The sequence below is a fragment of the Panthera pardus genome, unplaced genomic scaffold (genome assembly GCF_024362965.1).
Source record: "Panthera pardus isolate Hobbes unplaced genomic scaffold, ASM2436296v1 HiC_scaffold_9, whole genome shotgun sequence".
In the NCBI taxonomy this organism is placed as follows: Eukaryota; Metazoa; Chordata; class Mammalia; order Carnivora; family Felidae; genus Panthera; species Panthera pardus.
In genome coordinates, this window is record NW_026527024.1 from 3,247,687 (window position 1) to 3,274,687 (window position 27,001).

At 45.0% G+C, this 27,001-nt stretch overlaps 1 protein-coding gene across 1 annotated transcript in view; it reads right to left on the reverse strand.

Annotated features, from left to right (window-relative positions):
- The window catches only part of XRCC2 (X-ray repair cross complementing 2), a 180,693-nt gene that overhangs the window by 62,418 nt on the left and 91,274 nt on the right, over nt 1-27,001 (reverse strand). The window contains exon 3 of the transcript XR_008420822.1: nt 19,871-20,060. The gene's annotated coding sequence lies outside the window, so the exon portion shown is untranslated. The remainder of the gene's footprint in view (nt 1-19,870; nt 20,061-27,001) is intronic.

Below are 27,001 nucleotides of genomic sequence, written 5' to 3' on the forward strand. Positions count from 1 at the left end.
GAGGCTCCCTGAGGTAAGACACGAGGAGCCGTTATGAGCCAGAGGGGCTCAGGTTCAAAGCCTGGCTGGACCCTTGACTCTGAGATTCTCTTGACTTCCTCAGTGAATTTCACTCTGAAGTGCTGTCACTTTCAGAGGACAGTTCCTGGCTGTATTACGCCTTCCCCAGAAATGAGCAGGAGGAAGACAGGGGCAGGCACCCAAACCAGGAAGTTGAAAGAAGTGACTGTTATTTAAGAGGTAAATAAATCCCTACATCCGACATCCCTCCCCGTCCTGTCCTCTCCCCCTCACCTCCCCGCTCCCTGCCTGGTCTCACACAAAGGAACGTGAAGCGTCAGCATCATGGCCCCGTGATGGACATGAGGAGAGCACACTTTTAGCGCTGGCCGACCAGTCACCTGGCAAATGGCTTTTCCTGCAGACAGCTGTCAAGACGACAGGACCTGGGTGACTGTGGGCGGTGAGGGAGCCCTAGACAGACGAGGGGAGGTGTCTGCAGCCTTCACTCCAGCCCTGCCCACCCCCGCTCTTTTTCAGGGACTTTCTCTGCCCTCCTCCACGCCGCTCTTTATTCAGCAGGAACCCAAGGATCCCCCTCCGGAGAAAGTGGATTGTCGTGGGCTCAGCGTGCCAAGTTCGCTGCGGCCAAGGAACCAGGCACAAAGCTCCTTTATGCCTCGCTGTGTGCTCTCCTTCCTGGCCCGCCTGCCCCGTGCACGGTTTTCCTTAGCCTTTCTTCACCATTTCTTTTCCAGTTGACTTAGTTATTACAGTACATGGATGGCCGGGCCTGGCACCAGAGGCTGCGTGCGAGTGGGGCTCCCAGGCCCTAACGTGATTTCCCCGGGGTTGGGGTTGGGGGGTCTGGCACTTGCCCACCAACAGGGCCGTGGACCCACCCACCGTCCTGGGCCTGCCTCCCGGTCACGGCTTCCCCGTCGGGGTCGTGGTCCCTGCCAGCCAGTGATGTCTTTAGGGCATCACTGAAGAGCACGGAGTATGGAGTGGGGGGTGAGGGAGGCCCTCGGTGCTCGGCTCCAGACGAGGTGTGAAGTTGACGGACGCGCTTAAAAAAGAAAACCGCCCCAATTAAAGGCGAAGGATGGGCGTTGAGGGGTTCAGGGACTCGGGGCGCTTTGTCTGTGGACAAAATCTGGGTGCAGCTGGCCGTGCCTCTGCTGCCCTCGCCCTGAAGTCAGGCCAGCGGGATGGGGGGGGTGAGGGGGTGGGGGGTGGGGGGGGGGGGCGTTCCTGCTCGCAGATGTGACCTCCTCCTCCGGTCACAGTCTCAAGGGGTGACGAGAGCTTCCGAGACGCACACAACACGGCACTGAGGCTCCATCCGCTTTACATGAAAACACCTTTTTCTAAATTAAACTCTTCTAATTTGTAATCAGGGAACGGGAGGTTCGCTTTTGAGGTCACGCGTTTCGCGGGGGGGGAAGACGAAAGTTAACACGCAGCACGAAGCGCAGCCCGAGTCCCCGGCCACCTGGGCGTCCCCCCGCGTTTACACCAACTTCAGACAAGTGAACGCTCGCCGGGTGCATCGCGTGGGGACCGGGAGTAGGTGACCTACTCGCGCTGCCGCTGGCGAGACGCAAAAGGGGTGGAGAGGAGGCGGGGGGCGGCCTTTCGGGGGTCACTCCATTCGCGAGCCCGTCCGGAGCGGTGGACGTGACTGCGCGTGACCGTAGGGCGGCTCTGGTCTGGGTGAGGACGCAGCCGCGGCTGCTGCAGGCAGGGGCGAGCGAGGCACACGCCTCGCACGTTAAAACCCTCAAATACACCCCTACCAGTCGTGAAACGGATGCCGCTCCCCGTTTCCCCAGCCCCGCCCCCAAATCTGTCTCCTCTGGCCCCCCTCTACTCCGGCACCTCCCGGGGCTTCTTAGAATCCAGCTGGTAAAGGGTTAAGTCCGGCCGAGCCGGAGGCCAGGACCCCGGTTCAGCGGTACGGCGAGTCTCCCTTGTCAAACATTTCGAGCATCACCCCCGGCTACACGGATGACTATAATATGTGTTGGCAGAGTTATCTGGAAGGAGCTTTGCTGTGGCAATGCTTGAAGGTCTGATTCACTGCATCTGAGAGTGAGTTCTGGTACATGGGGGGGCCCGTGGCATTAAACCCGTTCCTAGACACCGAAATTTGATTTATTAACATTGGCAACAGTCACAGGCCATCTTGCCAACAAACTTTCTGAAATTGAAATCACATGAAACTTTCCTAGTTCCTGCGAGTGCCACATACGCCCTTTCCTTTCTAAAGCAGCAAATTCACTTAAAAATAATTAAGAAAAGATTGATGGGATTTTGGAATTGTAATGAAAAATATGATCTCATTAGTAAGTCATGAGTCAGGGCCAGGCACTCTGTCAGATGCATGCATTTCTGCATAATTAGAAGAAGCTGATACAAGGAGAGCTAATAGTGGCAGGAATTAAAAAATTAAAATGGTTTCCCGTTATACTTTTTGGCTGTGCTGAGACTCTTCCCCTTGCAAAAATTCAGAAAGAGATCCCTTGCAAAATGAACCCTATCGAATGTAACAGTTGGTGGAAAAGAAGATGGCAGTAAAAGAATTAAAAACACTAACTAAAAGGCTTTTTCCCCCACTGAATCTGCTATCAAGTGTCATTTAGGTTATGGTCCAACATCAGAAATGCTCTCAGCCACTTATCTTCAAGAGGATAAATACGCCCCTGAGGTGCGTGTGTTTTGAAAAGAGCCACTAGATTAATAATATAAACTCCATATAATCTCCGGCTCGAACCATACAACACACGAAGCGATCCTCCTCCAGAAGAGACGGATAAGCTCTGGAAAGGCCACAAAGAGCTTGGAGGGAGACAAGAATGACAACGCAGCCTCATTTCTGCCACCTCCAGCTGGCGGACCCTGGACCCACTCGGTCGAAACCTTGATTTACTCATTTATAAAATGGGGACAGGAAGACCGGCCTGTCCGTTTGACTGTGAGAGCCAAATGGCATCACACTCACAAAGCAGGCACTCGTTCAAAATTATCGATCTCCCCCATTTTCCTTCGCAACCTTTCTTAGTTGACATTTGGAAGTTAACAGTTTCCCTTTCATAATCTTGTCGCACACCACTTACACACAGAGCAGAATGGGTTGGACGCTGCGGACGTTCAAGAACCCCGGAAGCTGCCAGAAGAGAACGATTGCGCGAGCGTGTACAAAGCACCGATGCTCTGCTGGTACACCCTACTATGCCCATTGTTAAAATATTGAAACCCTTCTGCCCTGAGCCGCCCACACTCCCATGCCTGGGCTCCCTCCTCTGCCTCCCCCAGTCCAGCAACAACCGGTTGATGCCCATCATGGCAGGGACATAGAGGCCCCCCACTCTATCTATGGCCAGAGCTTTGTTGCGATTGGATGGGGCCTATGATGTGGTGGTGGTTGAATATTTTCAATATCACCCCTGGGTGTGTGAGGGATAAGGGTGAATGGAGTGACCCCGACAAGAAGAACGGGATTTTGACCAGCAAATCGGAGAGAGGGCATGCCAGGGAGGAGGAACAGCATGCATGGAACTAGGGAAGAAACAAAATAAGACACTGACTTGAAAACCAGGGGGGTGGGAATTGGCAAGCTGGTAGGAGGCAAGGATAAAAACGTTATCAGGATATTGTAGAAGGTCTTGACCTTTAAGTGAGGAGATTTAACTTTGTTGAGTTGTGAGGCACTGAAGACTTTTGAGCAGGAAAGTGATGGAATATTACCTTTGAAGAAGTATATATAAAATCACTAGAAGGCAGGAAAAAAACCACTTTGAAGACTCTGTAGCCAGGAAAGAGGCATGGGAGCCTGAATCAGGATGTTCTTAATGGAAAGTAAAGAAAAAACATGCACGTAAGAGGTAAATAGACACTCAAGAACCTATCAACCAACTAAACATACAGGTCCTCAGAAGCTCCTCAGAGAGACAAGATCTGACCCGGTGTCACTCTTCCAGACACGATTTCAGAAGTGTTTGAACCTTCTAGGAAGATAATCGCACAGTGCTTCACTTCCTTGACATCCTTACCTCCCAGAATGGATGCCTCCACCCAACTGTATTCTCATTCTCCCACCGCTGAGGGCCTACCCGTCCTCCACGTTTGCAGTGTGACCCTCCTCCCTTTCCATATTGGGTCTTAGCGAACACTCACTGACCATCTCCTGTGCCCCAGACAGTGGGGGGCGGCCTTTGTATACGTTATCTGGTGCAAAGCCTTTTACCTCCACATTCAGTGAAAGACTTCCTCTAGAGCTGTGGTAGGTGGACGCGGTCTGTTAATGCAAACCCCACGTAACAAGGACTTGAGACCAGTGTTCTCTTGATTCTTGGTTAACCAACAGCTTTTCCAAATCGTTACGCCTCTACCCTAGTATAAACCTCTCGGGCTTATCTGCAGATTTGCTGTTTGAATAGTATTATTTTTTTACCCCTCCTCCTCTATGGCATCTACTCAAAACCCTGGCCATGCTGCCATGGTCACTGAAGGCTAAGGCACAGGTTTGATCTCCCATCCCAACGCCCTGAGTGACAAAGTGCCCATTTGGACAGTGCACGTTAAACTAGCCCAGGATTCCTTCACTCCCACACTCCCACAGTCTCCTTTCTCTTTCAGCCACCTGTTCCATCGGTGTGCCCAAACCTCGCCATCTCTGGAACTACAGACCCTTGTCAGAAGTATCACTCTCAAACTCTAACTTCTCGTCTTTCCAGTTTCCTTACATCACCATCCACCTCCAGTATAATGTTAAATACAAACAGTGATTAGGCGCATCTTTCTTCATTTTGAATTTCAAAGCGAAATCACTCAACATTTTTCTATTAAGTATATTTGCATAGCTGAATTTTACCAAACATTAAACAATTTTTTTTTAATGTTTTTTATTTTTGAGAGAGAGAGAGCATGGGCGCAAGCAAGTGGGGGAGGGGCAGAGGGAGACAAAGAATCTGAAGCAGGTTCCAGGCTCTGAGCTGTCCAGGCTCACAGAGCCCCAACCAGGGCTCAAACTCAGGAATGGCAAGATCCTGATCTGAGCTGAAGTCGGATGCTCAGCCAACTGAGCCACGCAGGGGCCTCTTTTATCAAACATTTAAAAAAAAATTTTTTTTTAATGTTTATTTATTTTTGAGACAGAGAGAGACAGAGCATGATTGGGGGAGGGTCAGAGAGAAAGGGGGACACAGAATCCGAAACAGGCTCCAGGCTCTGAGCTGTCAGCACAGAGCCCGAAGCGGGGATCGAACTCACAGACTGCGAGATCATGACCTGAGCTGAAGTCGGACACTCAACCGATTGAGCCACCCAGGCGCCCCATATCAAACATTTTAATGCATCTATTAAAATGATTTTTCTCCTGGGACGCCTGGGTGACTCAGTTGGTTAGGTGTCTGACTCTTGATTTGGGCTCAGGTTATGATCTCATGGTTCACGGGATCAAGCCCCGTGTCGGGCTCTGTGCTTACAGAGGAGACCCCACTTGGGATGCTCTCTCTCCCTCTCTTTCTTCCCCTTTCCCCTCCATGCTCTCTCTCTCTCTCAAAATAAGGTAATGAATTAAAATTATTTTTCTCCTTTATTTTGTTAGTGTGCTAAATTACATTCCATTTTACTGAACCAATTTTACATTCATGTTATATACTCAAATCAGTCATGATGCCTTAGACTTTTATACATTTTCAGAATCAGTTTGGAAATATTTGACATTTTTGTATTCATATTTGTAAATGATATTGGCCTGAAATGTGTTATTTTTTTTCATGTAATATCCTTGACAGGTTTTGACACAAAGTTATGATATCCCTGTGTAATGAATTGAGGGAAGTCCTTTTTTCATATATCTGGGAAACTTTGTGTGAGGTTGGTTTTATTTCTTTCTTACACATTGATAGAATGCACAGGAAAAGCCATCTGAGCTTGGCGTTTTCTTTGGGTAGCAGGGAAGTTTTAAAATTACAGGTTCAGCTTATTTTATAGTTATAGGACTATCCAGGCTTTCTATTTCTTTTTGTGTCAGTTTTTTCATCAAAAATTTTCAAATTTCTGCATAAAGTTATTTATAGTGTACTCTTATTATTTTTGAATGTCTGCAAGATCTATAGTGATATCTCTTTCTTCATTTCAAATTTACTTTGTGGTTCCTTCTCTCTTTTCTCCTTGAGCAGTCTCATCAGAGATTTATCTATTCATTCATTCATTTATTTATTTAATTTTGAGAGAGAGAGAGAGAGAGAGAGAGAGAGCGCGAGCACATGAGTGGGGGAGGGGTGGAGAAAGGGAGACACAGAATCAGAATCAGGCTCCAGGCTGTCAATACACAGCCCAACCTGGGGCTCAAACTCACAAGCTGTGAGATCGTGACCTGAGCTGAAGTCAGAAGCTTAACCAACTGAGCCACCCAGGCGCCCCGAGATTTATCTATTTAACAAACCTCTTAGAATAACCAATTTTTGGCTTTACTGATTTTTCTATTTTATATTTGTTTACTATGCTATTAATGTACATTCTTATCTCTTTTATTTTCTTCCTTCTACTTTTAATTTGGTGTTTTCTGCTATTCCAGTTCTAACTTTTGAAATAGATGGTTAACTCATTAACTTTCAGCCTCCTCTGTGTTGTTGTTATTTTAGGATTCCAATTTCTAAGTAATCTCTGCACCCAACGAAGGCCTCGAACTCACATTCCCAAGATCAAGAGTTGTGTGCTTTACTGACTGAGCCAGCCAGGTGCCCCTCAGCCTTCTTTGTTAAAACAGCATTTAAGGCTACAGATTTTCCCCCAAATAATGCTTTAGCTGCATCTCACTAGGTTTGTACAAAATATTTTTATTATCATTCAATTTGAAATATTTTATAATTTCTGCTTTTTTCTTTTTGCTAATCCATGAGGTATTTTCTATTTGTTAATCCATGAGAGAGAGAGGGAAAGGGAGAATCCCAAGCAGGCTCCATGCTGTCAGCGCAGAGCCCGATGTTGGGCTCAAACTCACAAACTGTGAGATCATGACCTGAGCCGAAATCAAGAGTCTGATGCTTAACCGACTGAGCCACCCGGGTGCCCCTAACCCATGAGTTATTTAGAATTATGATTCTTACTTTCCACCAATATAGAGATTTTAAACTTCTGTTAATGATTTCTAACATAATTAATTACATTTTGACCAGGGAAAGCATTGTTTATTTCAATCATCAGACAATTGTTAGGACCTCCTTCATGACGTAGGATGTGATTAACTGTATGTAAATGTCTCCTATGCACTTGAAAAAAGTATGTATGCTGCAACTTTGGGGTGAAGTGTTCTATTTATATAACCTAGGTCAGTTTCTTAATTTTGCTATTCAAATTACATACATTCTTGCTGATTTTTTTTATTCTAATAATTACTGAAGAGGGATATGTTAGAATGTCCTAGGATAATTCTGTCGCATTATTTACTTAATTATAGGACATGGGTCTATTTTATTAGTTTCATGTTTAGGATTCTTAGCATGTGTGCCTCTCACCTTTGAAATTTGCAGATATCTGGAACATAAGGACACTCTTCCAAACCTCTGTCCATCTTCTCTAACTGCTCCCACCGGGCTTTTTGTCTGATCAACTGCTGTTCATCCTTTAGAACTCAGTTTAACCTGCCTCATTCTCCAGGTTTGGGTTAGGCGATCCTCCTCTGCGTTACCAGAGTGTTGTGTGTGATCTTGAATCAAAACACTTACCATATTGCATTATAACTTCCTAATTTTTTAGTCTGAATCCTCCAGTGTTAAAGAGAATCCTCCAATCATCCAAGTCCTGTGATGACAGGAAAAATATAGATCTCGAGGGGCACCTGGGTAGCTCCGTTGGTTAAGCGCTCAACTTTGGCTCAGGTCATGATCTCATGGCTTGTGAGTTTGAGCCCCGCGTCGGGCTCTGTGCTGACAGCTCAGAGCCTGGAGCCTGCTTCGGATTCTGTATTTCCCTCTCTCTCTCTGCACCACCCACACTTGCACTCTCTCTCTCTGTCTCTCAAAAGTGAATAAATGTTAAAAAAAAATTTAAAAAAACCAAAGAAATATAGGTCTCCTTCTCTTAAAATAAATAAATAAAAATAAAATCTACGTATGTATGTATGTATGTATGTATGTATGTATGTATGTGCGTGCCTGTCAGGCATATCTAGGTCTCTTTTGTCATTGGATTAATTATGCCTTGTATATAGAAGAGGCTCAGTAAATATTTATAGTATGAATAAATAAATTAATGCTCCTAAGCTTAGGTGTTCAAACTTTCTTCTTTTAAGTTTTATTTATTTAAGTAATCTCTATACCTCACGTGGGGCTCAAACTCACGACTCCAAGGTCAAGAGTCACACGCTCCTCCAACTGAGCCAGCAGGCACCCCTCAATTTCAACTTTTATCTCTATAGCTTCTAACCCATTTCTGGCTCTTGACTCTGTTTTCAGCTGGCATTCCTCTGGGCCTGTTGTTTTCCAACAGGCTGTTCAGCCTCTAGGTTCTTTTTGCTGTAGGGCTGCTCATTCCAAGTGATCTCACCAGATGTCTCACCCTTGATCTATGGAATGTTGAAGGTCTGCCCCAATTTTGCAGTCCACATACTTTCTACACCTAGATGCCATTGTGTTACTGCCTTTAATCATAGTCCTGAGGCTGGCTGAGACTTTAGATTGACCCTGACATGGCAGGAAGACTATAAGAATCATCTAGATGGGCCTGCAATGTCCTTTGGAATCAAAATTTCTTTGGAGTTATTGTTTCTCCTTTGTTCCCACTTTAGCCTGCTTTGTTGATGGCTGACAATGCCTGTTTTCTTGTTTATCGGTTTTGCTCATGCATGGCAATTCACCCTTCTGTATCTGCTACAATGTTCCTATGACTTCATGGATTTTGAGCCATCACCCAGGCAACCATAACTTCAGTCCTGGCTCTCTTTTGGCCACAGCCTCCAGGGTGCTACCTGGGTTTGACTCGCTCCCATAATCTCCTTCCTAGAGGTGCACCTCGCCTTCCTACTGCTCACCTTGGTCCCTTGCCAAGTCTGTGATCCAGAGAAGCACTTGATGACTGAAGACCCCAACAAATCCATTCACCAGCACCACTTACAACTTGTCAAAAGCCAAGGTGATAAGGAGCACCTGGCTGGCTCAGTCAGAAGAACTTATAACTTTTTTTTTTAAGTTTATTTATTTATTTTGAAGGAGAGAGAGAGAGAGAGAGAGAGAGAGAGAGAGAGAACTATCAGGGGAAGGGCAGAAAGAGGGAGAGAGAATCCCAAACAGGTTCTGCACTGTCAGCACAGAGCCCCAACGTATGGCTTGAACCCATGAACTGTGAGATCATGACCCAAGCTAAAATCAAGAGTTGGATTCTCAACCGACTGAGCCACCCAGGTGTCCCAGAACATGTGACTCTTAATCTTGGGGTTGTGGGTTTGAGCCCTACATTGGGTATACAGATTACTTAAAAAAATAAATAAACTTAAAAAAAAGTCAACGTAATAAGTTCACGTACTGAAAAGTTAGTTACGAGTAATCTGTGTAAAGCCCTAGAAATCAAGTAGTAATTTACCATTCCAGATTTTGGTTTTTTCTTTTCTTTTTTTCCCTTCTGGTTTTTCTCTTAGAATTAAAAAAAATTTTTTTTTAGTGTTTATTTATTTTGGGGACAGAGAGAGACAGAGCGTGAGCGGGGGAGGGGCAGAGAGAGGGGGACACAGAATCTGAGGCAGGCTCCAGGCTCCAAGCTGTCAGCACAGAGGCCGACACGGGGTGCGAACTCACCAGCGGTGAGATCATGACCTGAGCTGAAGTCGGACGCTTAACCGACTGGGCTACCCAGGTGCCCCCTTCTCTTAGCATTTATATTAAACTTCTCTAATCCATAAATTTTGGGTTTACCTTACCTCTATAGTCACAGATATAGTCAGTAATAATAGAAGCATAAAAAGCTTGACAAAGCATTCGTGACAAGATAGTACAACTTTCTCATTTTATAGATGAAGAAACTGAGACTTAGAGAGGTCAAATAAGATTTGCCTGAGGCCGTTTACTTCTTTTCTTGTAGAAGAATGGGTTTATGGGCAACATTACAATACAAAATGCTAGGTTGTTTTTGAGTATAAGTACCTATTATATAAGTGTTACCAGTGCTAGTGAAGGAAACAATCAACAAAACTGAAAGGTAACCTGTTGAACAGGATAAGATATTTGCAAATGATAAAGGGTCAGTAGCTAAAACATATAAAGAACTTATACAACTCAACACCCAAAAAACCCCAAATAATCCAATTACAACATGAGAGGAAGAAATGAACAGACATTTCTCCAAAGAAGACATCCAGATGGCTGACAGACACATAAAAAGATGCTCAACATCACTCATCATCAGGAAAATGCAAATAAAAACTGGAATGAGATATCACCTCGCACCTGTCAGAATGGCTAAAATAAAAAGAACATAAACAACGAGCATTGGCGAGGATGTAGAGACCATGGAACCCTCTTGCACTGTTGGTGGGAATGCAAACTGGTGCAGCCACTGTGGAAAACAGTACGGAGGTTCATCAAAAAAAATTAAAAACAGAACTACCTTATGACCCAGCAATTGCACTACTGGGTATATACCCAAAGAATACAAGAACACTGGGGTGCCGGGGTGGCTCAGTCTGGTAAGCGTCTGACTTCGGCTCGGGTCATGATCTCACATTTCGTGGGTTCGAGCCCCGTGTTGGGCTCTGTGCTGACAGCTCGGAGCCTGGAGCCTGCCTCAGATTCTGTGTCTTCCTCTCTCTCTGCCCCTTCTGTGTTTGCACTGTCTCTCTCACTCTCTCTCTCAAAAATGAACATTAAAAAAAAAAAAAGGAATACAAGAACACTAATTCAAAGGTATACATGCATCTCAACGTTTACTGCAGCATTATTTACAACAGCCAAGATATGGAAGCAGCCCAAGTGTCTTTCAACTGATGCATGAATAAAGAATATCTACATAATGGAATACTACTCAGCCATAAAAAAGAATGGCATCTTGCCATTTGCAACGACACGGATGGATCTAGAGAGTATAATGCTAAGTGAAATAAGTCAGTCAGAGAAAGACAAACACCATATGAATTCACTCATCTGTGGAATTTAAGTAACAAAACAAACAAGCAAAAAGGAAAAAAGAGAGAGCGAGACAAATCAAGAAAGAGACTCTTAACTACAGAGAACAAACTGATGGTTACCAGAGGGAGGTGGGTGGGGGGATGGGTTAAATAGGTGGCTGGGATTAAGGAGTGCACTTGTGATGAGCACAGGGTGATATATGGAAGTGTTGAGTTACTATATTGTACACATGTGAAAGTAACATAATGCTGCATTTTAACTAACTAGAATTAAAATAGGAACTTAAAACAAAAACAAAATAAATGTCACTGGGTGCTGCCTGGTGAAGCAGGACTTGCGAACTACTTAGACTAGTAAACAAAGTTGTTTTCGTTGTTGCTGTTTGTTGTAATTTTGTTTTGTTTACTTATTTAACTGTTCCTTTTATTTGTTCCAACTACTGCTGGGCTGGATTCAGACTGCGTCGTATGCTTACTTGTGGATGACAATGGTTTCCATTTGTAAGGATCTTCCGTAGAGGCGCTACTCTGAGCACTTTATATCTCATAAAATACCCCACGAAGTAGACCCTTTATTGTTCCTGTTTTGCAGATGAAGAAGCCGAGGCATGATGACACACAGTAATTTGTCTAAGGTCACACACCGCGACTTAGTGTCACAGCTGAGCAAGCCGGTGCCAGGGCATGGGTCTTCAGCATGGCTACCCAGCCTATTCCGAGGGCCCTTCTTCCCTCTCTTCCTATAATGACTCTCCTCTGTCTTCACTGGGACCAGCTTCTGATTCACCTAGATGCTCCCAGGAGTCATCTGTCTCCGCCAAGCGCTCAGGAAAAGACGGGACCTCTCTTCTTCCCTTTCGCTACACTTCTTTGCTCCTGTCCCCCTTACGGTGCGCACGCACCCTGTCACATTGCGGTGACTTGTTCCTGGATCGTTCTCATCCTTGGTGTGACCCTGTGAGGGCACCGTCACGGCTTGTTCGTTTGGTGTTCCCGGAAAGCAGCACAGTGCCTGGTATGCAGTCGACATAGTAAATGTGCTCTAGTCCCATTTAATCAATAGTAATTGAAGGAATCTGAAAGATAAGCAGTCTCTACAGGCATAAACTCGGTGCCATAGATCTATTGATTTTTGACGTTAATAATGGGTAATGGATTGTCTTCATTGACCCTTGATGGGCTCAAACGATTGGAAAATAGTCATATATCAAGGTAGCCCGAGCAGACCCTCAGCAAAATTGGAGGGTTGGTGACGTCTGTCTTTCGTTCTTGAAATGTGTCTTGAGAACTTGCTACCCCTGCTCTCTGCGGCCCTCTCGCTAATCCTGGCACCCCGCACATCCTTTTACAGTTGAGTCTCACATTTTGACCAAGATCAAAAGATCTTGGTTCTCTGCTTGTCCTCAAGGTTGGCAAACATGAAAATGGGTGGAGTTGGGAGTTTTGAACGCTGTTTCTCTTTCTCCATTTGGAAAAATAAGGTGACAGAAAGAGACAATGATTCATATTACAGTCACTACTACTTACAGAGCCAGGCACACGTTAATCATTTTACACGCATTTCTGTATTTGTAGGTCTTCACAATATTCATTTGAGATGGATACGGTCTCATTCCCGTTTCTTACAAGCTAGGAAATAAAGGCTCACATCATGTGTTTAGAGCTCTGCATCTAACAAATGGCAAAGCTGGAATACCAACTCTTTAAAAAAAATGTTTTCACGTTTTATTTATTTTCGAGAGACAGAGTGCGAGTGGGGGAGGGGCAGAGAGAGAGGGAGACCCAGAATCCGAAGCCGCTCCAGGCCCCAAGCTGTCGGCACAGAGCCCGACGTGGGGCTCGAACCCATGGACATGAAATTGTGACCTGAGCTGAAGTTGGATGCTTAACCAACTGAGCCACCTGGGCGCCCCCCAACCCTTAAGTGTCTAGCTCAAACCTTGCTCTGTTAATCGCTATTATAAACGTTCACACACCATGATATTTTGTGAACTGGAGGTGTGGCCAAAACTTTCATCCAAATTATTAAAATCCTATTGGACAATTTAGTAGCTGAGGGAAATAGTGAGGAAATATTTTTGGACATAACGGCCAATTTGTTGCTCCTAAAATTACATCACCTGATCTCTTATTTATTTGGATTTGGCAAGTGTGAAGGTAAGAAAACTGGAAAGGACAGGTTAGAGAGAGTCCCTTAGGCCTTCTGTAGACCAGCTCAATACTCCACTGGCCAAACCAATTATCCCTCTTCAGCTTTTACCAGGAAAAGGCCAGAAGTTTGTCAAGAATCATTCATCCTTCTGGTAGCAAAACAAACCTCCCACCATTCCCTGAAGAATAAGTACATTTCAGAAGGGAATAGATGTGAGTTCTTCTGAGCTTTCAAAGGATTTAAAGGGGAGTTAAAAAAAAAAAAAAAAGCTTCTATAAAATGTAAGAAATATTGAAGGGAAAAATTCCCCGGATAATCTGATTATTACAGTGATTGTACCAAAGTTAAACATCTCTCAGATATTTGAACATTTCTGTTCTTGGAGCTAACAGTATTAAAAAAAATTTTTTTATGTTTATTTATTTTGGAGAGAGAGAGAAAGAAAGACAAAGACAGAGCATGAGGGGGAGGGGCAGAGAGAGAGAGAGGGAGACACAGAATCCGAAGCAGGCTCCAGGCTCTGAGCCATCAGCAGAGAGCCTGATGAGGGTCCTGAACTCATAATCCACAAGATCATGACCTGGGCGGAAGTCAGACGCTTAACTGACTGAACCACCCAGGTGCCCCTTGGAGCTAATAATATTAAACGTATTTGTAATAGAGTTGTTGGTATTTTCGCGTAAGTTAACAATGGTGCCTGCATGTAGTATTTGTTTAATTGAAGAAGTTGGCTAACTATAAGGAGGATAGTATCAGCATATAGTCTAAAACAACCCAAGCTGGTTGGATTACTGGTGCAGCATTAGGTATTATTTTCAAAAGAGTAATCATAATGTACGCTTATGACTATTTCAGTGTGTGATCTCGGACAAACCACTGAATTCTCTCTTGGCCTCAGCTCCTTCAACTATAGATTAAGGGCTGGACGAGATGACTTCTAAGAATTCCTCAGAAGAACTCCTTTCTCAGGTGGGAGAGTCTCACACTAATGGTGATACTTATTTGTTAATGTATTCATCCTCGAAGCATTAATTACTTATTAATTCCCTCCAGCATTTATTAAGCGTGCCTACTAGGCACCGGGCACTCTGCTCCATGCTAGGAATAGATAAAAGGATGAAAAGACACAATCTCGTCCCTCAAGGAGTTGACACTTATGGAACCGAAGCCGCCTCAAAGCAGGGTTGGCTACGGGTACACATAGTAAGGGTCACCTATCCAAAAATATATCTCCTCAATTCTAAATTTAATATTCCCGTACTACATATCCTTTGGTTTAAAGCAGCATCTCTCAGTGTGTTATTCTTTGGAAAATTCTGTTATTCATTTGACAGATGTTTACTGAGTGTCTACTCTGTACCTGGCTAAGTGCTGCCTTCACCAAAGGTTTCCCCATTGAGTAAGTTTGGGAAATACTGGATTAAACGAAGCTGAGGCTCCTTCACGTGTAAAACTTCTTGCCATGGGGAACTTATTTTGGGGGAAGAGCTCACAGGACCCGTGTTGTGCAGTTCACACTTTGATAAAGCACTGAAGGTCCCTCTGTCTCCCCAGCAATGGTGTAAGCATTGGAGGGAGGGGGTGCTCGTAAAATGGAAGGCTATCCATGCATATATCATTCAACACCTTAACTAGAATTAGAATGTGATAGCTCTATCAAAATATTCTTCCCAGAAACTCGATTTAAGGTAATCTCTTTCTTGAGATGGCATTCCTTTCAGGATAGAACCAGAATCTTAGATGAACCAAAGTTCGAAGGTCTTGGGAAAATGCAGCTGGGGCTCACCCTAAATAGCTGTGTCACCTGATTTATTAGAAATCAGGCTGTTATTTCTGTGGGTGATGTCTCTGTTCTCAGCCTGCTGGAAAAGAATGGGCCAAAATATACTAATTGGATGAAATGGAAATTACAGGAATTTGGAGATGGAGCGGATGAAAACACAACCAGCACTAATCAAAGGCTAATTATTCTCAACTGGCAAGATGGCCGCCTGGGGGTGTGAGTGACACAGGCCAGAAGAGGAGGAACCCAGGCCCGGCCTGGAGGCCACTGGCTGAGGGTGAACTTTTCCAAGAGATTTTTTCTGATTAGTCAAGAAACATTTCTGGGTTTGTATCCTCTTGTTTATGGAGGAAGGGCCACCCTGGGGGGCTGGGGGCTCTGGGCTGTAGTGCTGATTGTGGTTAAGAGGATGACAATTTACATTTGTACGGTGCTCCCAGAGGACCCCGAGCTCTGGGAGGAGTGTTGTTTGCTTCGTCCCTTCCTAACTACATTTTACTGTTAGATGATCAGATTAAAATGAAGGAAAAAGAAACTTACAGAAGGGACTTGACAATATGGATGTGAAGCGGAGGAGGGGCTGCCTGGCCAGGACCTCGTGGTGGCTGTGTGTGGGAAGGTCATGAGGGCCAACGATTTTCCACCATTGCCTCCCCCACGGGCTCCTTTCCAATTCTGCATCCAGCCGCCTCATCATCTGCCTCACTGTGGCTTCCAATCGAACCACCCCATTTCTTAAGCAGTTGGGATAAAAGGTCTTCCCAGGACTTGATTTTAAGGCAATCCATTCCTTGAGTTGGTATCCGTTCTTAGGGATTTTTTTTTTTCACTTTATTTTTAAAGATTTATTTATTTTGTTTTAAAGTAATCTCTACATCCAACGTGGAACTCGAACTCACAACACTGAGATCAAGCAAGAGTCGATGGGGTGCCTGGGTGGCTCAGTCGGTTAAGCATCCGACTTTGGGCTCAGGTCATGATCTCACAGCTCGTGAGTTCGAGCCCCGAGTTGGGCTCTGTGCTCACTGCTCAGAGCCTGGAGCTGCTTCGGATTCTGTGTCTCCCTCTCTCTCTGCCCCTTCCCTGCTTGCTCCCTGTCTCTCTCTCAATAAATAAGTAAATAAACAAACAAACAAACAAACAATTAAAAAAAAAAAAGAGTTGCACACTCCACCAACTGAGCCAGCCAAGCTACCCCATTTTTCGGGGTTACAGATAATTGAAGAAATAGCAAGCTACAGTTATCATGGTGCAGGCTCTGAAAGTCAGGGTGGGTTACAGTAGAACATAACCCCACCTGGAACTCACAATAGTGAGGTTTTAGGAGTGATTCCATATTTACTCTCAGGTTATCCTAATTCCACATACGTAGAGAACACTATCTAGGGTCTGGGATTTCTATCAACATCTACATGGAATGTGACATGTGACCTACATGGGATGGAACTACTCCATTGAATCTTTCCAAACATTCCTGCAAATAAATTACTTGGCTTGTCATTTCTGGGCATTTTTTTTTTTTTTCCAGGCAGATACTGAAATCACCGAGTTTCAACAGTGATAGGAAAGGAGCTCTTTGGGATAATGGGGAAGACTTTGATTTAGGGAGACCAGACTTGGATCAATGTGGACAGGTACAAAGGGGTAAAGGAAAATCAGTGCTCCCCACTTCTCTTGGACACCCCCACTCCCTGGGAAGTTGGTGGGGAGTCTGGCGGTCTGGTGGAAAGGGGAGACCAGAGAGGGCTAATACAGCTTCTGATCAGGCATTTAACAGCCAGGAATATTGGTAAACAGATTGAATTGTGGGGGGAATAAGTCTTAAATTACGAGAAGACCTCTCGTTCATCTCATCCAGGCCTTTGCCTCTGCTCTGTGTTCAATCTGTGCTTGAATTCGTCTATTCAGGTGGATCACTGCCTCCCAGGCAGCCCGCGTTGGTGGTTAAAAAGTTCCTTCTTAGATTAAGCCTAAACTTACATCCTGGTAACTTTTACCCTTTGGAATGGTAAAAGCAACTACAGTTGACCATGAACAACATGATTTTGAACTGCATGGGTCCACTTGTATGCAGTTTTTTTTCTTTATAAATACTATAAAATCCAGTACTATAACTGTACTTTCTCTTCCTCATGATTTTCTTACAAACATTTTTTCCTCTAGCTTACTTTCTAGTAAGAAGACAGTATATAATACAAAATAATATATAAAATATTTATGCATTATGTTATCAGTAAGGCTTTCGGTCAACAGTAGGCTATTAGTAGTTCCACTCTGGTGGCCTCATAAGCTCCACATGGATTTTCAACTGTGCGGGGTCGGGGGGTGGACCCAAACCCCTGCGTTCAGAGTCAACTTCCTTTTTCCTTCCACACCGTTGTTGAAGATAGATACCAGTCCCTGTAAGTGTTCTCTGCTCTGATGAAGGAACGTCATAGGAAATGAGTAAGTGCTGTACTGAGTCTGCTTAGGGTCAGGAGCATCGCTCCCACCCCCAACTAGGAAAAAAATTCCAGATGTAAATCTTGAATTCTCCTGCCCAAATCCTTTAGGAGACACAAATATTAAACTAACAGTGATAACATTTGAAAAAAAAAAAAAAAGGTGTCATTTTAAAGACCTTCTTCCCTATTCCCGTCAAACCTCTCAAAAAAAGACTTTATTATGAAAAATTGTAAAAAAAAATGAAGGAAAAATATTTGGAAAGTATATGATAAAGGTGATAAAGGTGTAGTATTATTTTTTTTTTATTTTTTTTAACATTTATTTTTGAGACAGAGAGAGACAGAGCATGAATGGGGGAGGGTCAGAGAGAGAGGGAGACACAGAATCTGAAACAGGCTCCGGGCTCTGAGCTGTCAGCACAGAGCCCGACGCGGGGCTCGAACTCACGGACTGCGAGATCATGACCTGAGCCGAAGTTGGACACTCAACCGACTGAGCCACCCAGGCGCCCCTGTAGTATTATTTTTTAATTTTTATTTTAAGTAGGCCCCACGCCCCATGTGGGGCTTGAACTCATGATCCTGAGATCAAGAGCCTCGTGCCCTACCGATCTAGCCAGCCAGGCACCCCAAAGGTATATTCTTTTTTATTTTTTGTTTTAAAGTGTATTTATTTATTATGAGAGAGAAACAGAGAGAAGAGAGAGCGGGGGAGGGGCAGAGAGATGGAGAGAGAGAATGTCCCAAGCAGGCTCTGCACTGTCAGCCAGGAACCCGATGCCGGGCTCAGTGCGGAGCTTGAACTCACAAACCGCAAGATCGTGACGTGAGCCGAAATCAAGAGTCTGACGCTTAACCCACTGAGCCACCCGGGTGCCCCTCGTATATCACTCTTCTACATCTGTTTATTTCATGGGCACACAAGAGCTAAGGGAAGTGCTTATCATGAGCTGGGGGGATTTGCATTAAGCTCACTGAATTCTTACAGTGACTCTCTGAGCTCCATGCTGTCCCATTTTGCCGACACAGAAACTGAGGTGCAGTTTCCTCGTTCGAGATCGGACAGCTGCCGAGTGAGACAGAAGTGGAGTGGCGGTCCCTGACCGCTCCGTGGTGCCGCCCCTTGTGAGCAGTGATGTCGCAAAAGAAGAGAAACAGACAGAAACCAGCAGCGAGGGGAATGCAGAGCGAGGCACTGAGCTGCTATGTCTCCAGAACCTTCAAACTAAAACAGCTGGTGTTTGCGAAGTCACAGGGAAATAAGCGCGTGTTTGTGCTGCTGGTGTTTTGCAGCCTTTCTGAAGAGAAAGGGGAGTGTCAGGTGCCCCCCAATGTGCATGTCTTTTGATTCAAAAGGGCTGTTTGTAAGAAATTATCCTGGAGAAATAAATAGGAATGTATACAAAGAGGGGCGCCTGGGTGGCTCAGTTGGTCATGCGGCCAACTCTTGGTTCGGCTCAGGTAATGCGTGGGGTTCTGTGTGGAGCCTCCTTAGGGCTCTTTCTGCCCCTCCCGCACTTTCTCTCTCTCTCTCTCTCTCTCTCTTTCTCTCTCAAAATAATAAATAAACTTAAAAAAAAATGTATACAAAGGTCTACTGACAAAGATATTCCAAGCGGTTATGGTGGAGTCACTGTGACGTAGAAAAGTTAGACAAAAATACTAATTTTCAACCCTGGGAGATGGATTAAATGGGGCAGGACACCAAGCAACCAATAGAAAAATGTGCAGAAGGATTTTTAATACGTGGCAATCTATAGATAATGCGAGTGAAAAACAAAACAAAACAACCCTAGGTTTCAATATAATAAACCACTATATTCTCCTTTTCTCCTTTACAAACAAATGTTTATAGACGCGGTAAGAAGTGAGAGTAAAAATACACCCCACGTTGTAAATAACGATTATCTCGTAAGTAATGGCAATTCTCATTCTCTTCATGGTGTCTATTGTATTTACACTTCTTTCTAAGTTGAACACATAAAAATCTAATCATAGAATGAAGTAATAGGCAAATAAAAGCTATTTTTAATTAAAAATGGGAAGGCAGGAGTAAGCAGAAAATTCCAACATGAAGAACCCACTGGGACTGCCCCATCCCCTGTGATTCCTTGTTGTCAGTGTCCACAGGGGTCTCTGGAAAATGAGAGTTACGGTTTCGTCTCACCATTAAAACAAAAATCCCATCAGAACACAGTAATTTCCTTGTAAAGGAGAGAGGTGCTGGTGAGGGAATCACAAGTAGAATCAGTTTTTCATTTTCCTTAAATGTGTCCTTGAGGGTTTCGTACCCGAGTATGAAATCCCTCGAGGGTGTGTCTAGTTTCTGTCTCGGCCAACATTTCTAAAGGGGTTGAGACACCTACCTGGAAGTTAACGTCCCTGTCGCCCCTCGGACAGCCCCCTTCAATGGCACTGAGGGTCTCCAGGCAAAGTGCACCTTGTAATGCGACGTGTCTTCCTTTATCCGATGTCCTCTATCCGATGTCCTTTATCCGATGTCCTTTGTGTGGAGGGTCCACACAAAGGCTGGGCTCCTCTCTGGCGCTCCACACCCTAGAGTGGGAGAAACGGTAAGTCAGAACTCTCCTCCTTGCCTAGGCATCCTCCTCTTTCCTCCCTGGGGCATTAACATTTGAGAGAGAGAGAGAGAGAGAGAGAGAGAAGGAGGCTGTTTTAAACCCAAATGTGGTAATTGAATGGCATTCTTCAAATGGACCTGATCTTTTTCAAGTCTCAGGACTATCTCAAGTCACAATACTATCTGAATAGCCTAGAGGAGGAGAGTCCAGTCCATAGGGTATACAGTCTTCTTGGCAGATGATGTGAATGGTTCTCTTGTCTGGAGTCACATGAGCAGAAAGGGACTTGGGGTTTGGGTTTCCCCATGGCTCCCCCAACCATCTGGTGCGGTCTCGCTTCCCTTGCTTATTCCCCCGTTTCCACCGTGGGTATCATCATCCGCACAGCCCCACAGACTAAAAACCTGGCCTCACTCCTCAACGACGCCAGCCTCCACCCCAGCGACCCAGCCTGACGATTCTACTTCCAGTGTCCTTGGACACCTCACCTCTGACATTGCCCTGGTTCAGGCTTGCTTTCTGTGTCTTATCCACCCATAAAATACACATTTAAAGGCCAACTTAGAAAACAAAGAAACTGCTTCTAGTTCATCTTTGGTACGAGAGGGGGTCTGTCCTTCGAGTAGTGTGCGGGCAGAAGAGACTTCCTCTGATTACAAAGTAGCAGGGAGGGAGGGCAGTCTTGCAAGCAGATGGGTAACTGGGGATCAAGTAATCACTGGCGGACGGCAGTAAGAGATAAAGCAAAGCCTGACCGCATCATTCAAAACGGACCAAACCGACGTGCTGTGTAACCCACAGGTATTTGTCTCACTATGGCCGGGCACCGCGCTAGGGTGTGTGATTAGCAAACAGAACCGCGAGACAAGAACAAGGCTGGCCAGCGTGAAGGCAGGTGTGGAAGAAGGTGGATGGCCGGCAGAGCTCAAGGCGGCAGGAGAGCGGAGCTGCTAAGGTGGCAGAGAAAACCGAAGGAACCAGCCTGGAACCACAAGACCCGACTGGACCGTGAGGTTGAAACGCAGAGATACAAGCAAGCTCGGGGGGCAGGATGCGGGAAAAGAAGGGCATCAAGACGGACCTCCGGTCCCTGCAAAGGCAGCCTTGTCTTCGCTGTGCTCTCAGCCTGGAATGCGCCTCCCCCTGAATTAGGCATGCGTGCCATGTCCCCCATGAAGTCCTCTGTGACCACTCATCTCAGTCACTCTATCCTCTACCCTGCTGGGTTTCTCTGACAGGCACTTATCACTCACTCCCTGTTATCGTCTCACTTCTTCGTTAGATTATTCTCTGTGTCTCCCAACGAGGATGTAAGTTCATCTTGGGCAGCAGAGTCTGGGACTGGCTAACGCACAATAGGTGCTTAATAAATAGTACTGAGACTGAAGGAGCCCGCGCCTGCGTCTGCCCCTCGGACTCATCCTTGCGTTACCAAGGGCATGGCTGCTTATGAAGTAGGAAACTTGTGAATGATCGACACCTAATTCATCCCATCTATGTATTGATATCTAATATATTAACACTGACATGTTAATCTCAAGTCTTTCCACCACCTACTGGTCAGACGTGTATCTCTCCCTTTTCCCCAACAAATCCTCCTAAGCAGCCCCCTTCATCATCTCCCTCTCTCTTTTCCCTTCCATTCAAATCTGGCCGTGGTTCAGATTCCAGTCCCAATTTCCCTTGAAATCTTCCCGAATACTCAGACCACAAGGATTTCTCCTTCTCCTTTCTTTGACCTGTGAAACGTACCGTGTGTTTTAAACTATATATATTCTCCTATTCAATGTTGTGTGTTCTCTACCCTCTTCCCCCACAATGCCTAGCCCTGTGCGCCATCTATCATCTCTCTCATTCTCTACCTCGTGTACTCGGGGCACCCAGGAAGCGAATAGGGAGCAGTGACAGAGACAGACACCGGGGGACCACCTGGAAAGGGTGGCTGGGGGAGGCCTTCATGAAGAGATGACATTTAAGCCAAGACCTAGAGTGTGAGGAGGGTCCCTGGTGTGAAGAGCTGGGTTGGCCAGGGTGGGAGTGGAGGCAGGGAAGTGTTCATGTAGAGGAAGAGGTATATTTGAAGGAAAAGAGTCAGCCTTTGGGGGGAATGAAACAAGAAGGGTAAGTGGCGGTCAGATCACACGAGGCTTTGAGAAAACTAGAGGAGCTTGGACTTTGCTTGAAAGGTAGTGGAACACAGTGAATACACAGGAAGGAATAAAACGGACATCGTTCCTTATTCCCACTGAGCTTACATTCTAGGATCCTCCAAGAATCTTCCAAGTTACAAAGGATCATACTTGGAGCTTTGAGGCTGAGCTCCTGCAGGAATATGGGTATGTTCTTGGGAGTGTGAAAAAGCTCCATGAGAATTTTACAATTTTTTATTTTTGTTTGGAAAAACAATACATTTTCTTTTTCCTCCTTCCTTCTTTCCATCTTTCCTTCTTTCCTTCCTTCCTTCCTTCCTTCCTTTCCTTCTTTCCATCTTTCCTCCCTTCCTCCCTTCCTCCCTTCCTCTCTTTCTTTCTTTCAGCATGGAGCCTGATGTGGGACTCAAACTCGCGAACTGTGAGATCATCACCCGAGCCAAAATCAAGAGTCAGCTGCTTATCTGACTGAACCACCCAGGCGCTCCGCCTCTGACATTTTCTAAGTCATCAGATGATCACTTTAAAACTGAGTGTCGAATTATTTCAGTGAGGAAAAGTGCAATGGACTTTGGCAGATAAGTTGCTCTGTCATACAAGCTGAACTGGTGGCACCATCTACCCAAAGCCTTCGTGATTCAGTGGAGTTCTCACATGAGCTTCTCAGGAACAAGTTCTTTTGTTTTAGCTTGGAACATTTCTACTGCTATGTCTTCAAATTCACTTGTTCTTGGAGAATAGGGAAGATGGCGGCGTAGGAGGACGCTGGGCTCATGGCGCGTCCTGCTGATCACTTAGATTCCACCTGCACCTGCCTAAAGAACCCAGAAAACCGCCAGAGGATTAGCAGAACGGAGTCTCCGGAGCCAAGTGCAGACGAGAGGCCCACGGAAGAGGGTAGGAAGGGCGGCGAGGCGGTGCGCGCTCCACGGACTGGCGGGAGGGAGCCGGGGTGGAGGGGCGGCTCGCCGGCCAAGCAGAGCCCCCGAGTCTGGCTGGCAAAAGCGGAGGGGCCGGACGGACTGTGTTCCGACAGCAAGCGCGACTTAGCGTCTGGGAGGTCATAAGTTAACAGCTCTGCTCGGAAAGCGGGAAGGCTGGAGGACAAAGGGAGGGAGAGCTGCCGAGCCCCCGGACGGCAGAGCTCAGCTTGGTGGGGAACAAAGGCGCCAGCGCCATCTCCCCCGCCCATCCCCCAGCCAAAATCCCAAAGGGAACCAGTTCCTGCCAGGGAACTTGCTCGCTCAGCGCAAACACCCAACTCTGTGCTTCTGCGGAGCCAAACCTCCGGCAGCGGATCTGACTCCCTCCCGCTGCCACAGGGCTCCTCCTGAAGTGGATCACCTAAGGAGAAGCGAGCTAAGCCTGCCCCTCCAGCCCCCGTGCACCTTGCCTACCCACCCCAGCTAATACGCCAGATCCCCAGCACCACAAGCCTGGCAGTGTGCAAGTAGCCCAGACGGGCCACGCCACCCCACAGTGAATCCCGCCCCTAGGAGAGGGGAAGAGAAGGCACACACCAGTCTGACTGTGGCCCCAGCAGTGGGCTGGGGGCAGACATCGGGTCGGACTGCGGCCCCGCCCACTAACTCCAGTTATACACCACAGCACAGGGGAAGTGCCCTGCAGGTCCTCACCACGCCAGGGACTCTCCAAAATGACCAAACGGAAGAATTCCCCTCAGAAGAATCTCCAGGAAATAACAACAGCTAATGAACTGATCAAAAAGGATTTAAATAATATAACAGAAAGTGAATTTAGAATAATACTCATAAAATTAATCGCTGGGCTTGAAAACAGTATAGAGGACAGCAGAGAATCTCTTGCCACAGAGATCAGGTGACTAAGGAACAGTCAGGAGGAGCTGAAAAACGCTTTAAACGAAATGCAAAACAAAATGGAAACGACAACGGCTCGGATTGAAGAGGCAGAGGAGAGAATAGGTGAACTAGAAGATAAAGTTATGGAAAAAGAGGAAGCTGAGAAAAAGAGAGATAAAAAAATCCAGGAGTATGAGGGGAAAATTAGAGAACTAAGTGATACACTAAAAAGAAATAATATACGCATAATTGGTATCCCAGAGGAGGAAGAGAGAGGGAAAGGGGCTGAAGGGGTACTTGAAGAAATAATAGCTGAGAACTTCCGTGAACTGGGGAAGGGAAAAGGCATTGAAATCCAAGAGGCACAGAGAACTCCCTTCAGACGTAACTTGAATCGATCTTCTGCACGACATATCATAGTGAAACTGGCAAAATACAAGGATAAAGAGAAAATTCTGAAAGCAGCAAGGGGTAAACGTGCCCTCACATATAAAGGGAGACCTATAAGACTCGTGACTGATCTCTCTTTTGAAACTTGGCAGGCCAGAAAGGATTGGCACGAAATCTTCAATGTGCTGAACAGGAAAAATATGCAGCCGAGAATCCTTTATCCAGCAAGTCTGTCATTTAGAATAGAAGGAGAGATAAAGGTCTTCCCAAACAAACAAAAACCGAAGGAATTTGTCACCACTAAACCAGCCCTACAAGAGATCCTAAGGGGGATCCTGTGAGACAAAGTACCAGAGACATCACTACAAGCATAAATCATACAGACATCACAATGACTCTAAACCCGTATCTTTCTATAATAACACTGAATGTAAATGGATTAAATGCGCCAACCAAAAGACATAGGGTATCAGAATGGGTAAAAAAACAAGACCCATCTATTTGCTGTCTACAAGAGACTCATTTTAGATCTGAGGACACCTTTAGATTGAGAGTGAGGGGATGGAGAACTATTTATCATGCTACTGGAAGCCAAAAGAAAGCTGGAGTAGCCATACTTATATCAGACAAACTAGACTTTAAATTAAAGGCTGTAACAAGAGATGAAGAAGGGCATTATATAATAATTACAGGGTCTATCCATCAGGAAGAGCTAACAATTATAAATGTCTATGCACCGAATATGGAAGCCTCCAAATATATAAAACAATTACTCACAAACATAAGCAACCTTATTGATAAGAATGTGGTAACTGCAGGGGAGTTTAACACTCCACTTACAGAAATGGATAGATCATCTAGACACATGGTCAATAAAGAAACAAGGGCCCTGAATGACACATTGGATCAGATGGACTTGACAGATATATTTAGAACTCTGCATCCCAAAGCAACAGAATATACTTTCTTCTCGAGTGCACATGGAACATTCTCCAAGATAGATCATATACTGGGTCACAAAACAGCCCTTCATAAGTTTACAAGAATTGAAATTATACCATGCATACTTTCAGACCACAATGCTATGAAGCTTGAAATCAACCACAGGAAAAAGTCTGGAAAACCTCCAAACGCATGGAGGTTAAAGAACACCCTACTAAAGAATGAGTGGGTCAACCAGGCAATTAGAGAAGAAATTAAAAAATATATGGAAACAAACGAAAATGAAAATACAACAATCCAAACGCTTTGGGATGCAGCGAAGGCAGTCCTGAGAGGAAAATACATCGCAATCCAGGCCTATCTCAAGAAACAAGAAAAATCCCAAATACAAAATCTAACATCGCAATCCAGGCCTATCTCAAGAAACAAGAAAAATCCCAAATACAAAATCTAACAGCACACCTAAAGGAAATAGAAGCAGAACAGCAAAGGCAGCCTAAACCCAGCAGAAGAAGAGAAATAATAAAGATCAGAGCAGAAATAAACAATATAGAATCTAAAAAAACTGTAGAGCAGATCAACGAAACCAAGAGTTGGTTTTTTGAAAAAATTAACAAAATTGACAAACCTCTAGCCAGGCTTCTCAAAAAGAAAAGGGAGATGACCCAAATAGATAAAATCATGAATGAAAATGGAATGATTACAACCAATCCCTCAGAGATACAAACAAGTATCAGGGAATACTATGAAAAATTGTATGCCAACAAATTGGACAACCTGGAAGAAATGGACAAATTCCTAAACACCCACACTCTTCCAAAACTCAATCAGGAGGAAATAGAAAGCTTGAACAGACCCATAACCAGCGAAGAAATTGAATCGGTTATCAAAAATCTCCCAACAAATAAGAGTCCAGGACCAGATGGCTTCCCAGGGGAGTTCTACCAGACGTTTAAAGCAGAGATAATACCTATCCTTCTCAAGCTATTCCAAGAAATAGAAAGGGAAGGAAAACTTCCAGACTCATTCTATGAAGCCATTATTACTTTGATTCCTAAACCAGACAGAGACCCAGTAAAAAAAGAGAACTACAGGCCAATATCCCTGATGAATATGGATGCAAAAATTCTCAATAAGATACTAGCAAATCGAATTCAACAGCATATAAAAAGAATTATTCACCATGATCAACTGGGATTCATTCCTGGGATGCAGGGCTGGTTCAACATTCGCAAATCAATCAACGTGATACATCACATTAATAAAAGAAAAGATAAGAACCATATGATCCTGTCAATCGATGCAGAAAAGGCCTTTGACAAAATCCAGCACCATTTCTTAATAAAAACCCTCGAGAAAGTTGGGATAGAAGGAACATACTTAAACATCATAAAAGCCATTTATGAAAAGCCCACAGCTAACATCATCCTCAATGGGGAAAAACTGAGAGCTTTTTCCCTGAGATCAGGAACACGACAGGGATGCCCACTGTCACCGCTGTTGTTTAACATAGTGTTGGAAGTTCTAGCATCAGCAATCAGACAACAAAAGGAAATCAAAGGCATCAAAATTGGCAAAGATGAAGTCAAGCTTTCGCTTTTTGCAGATGACAT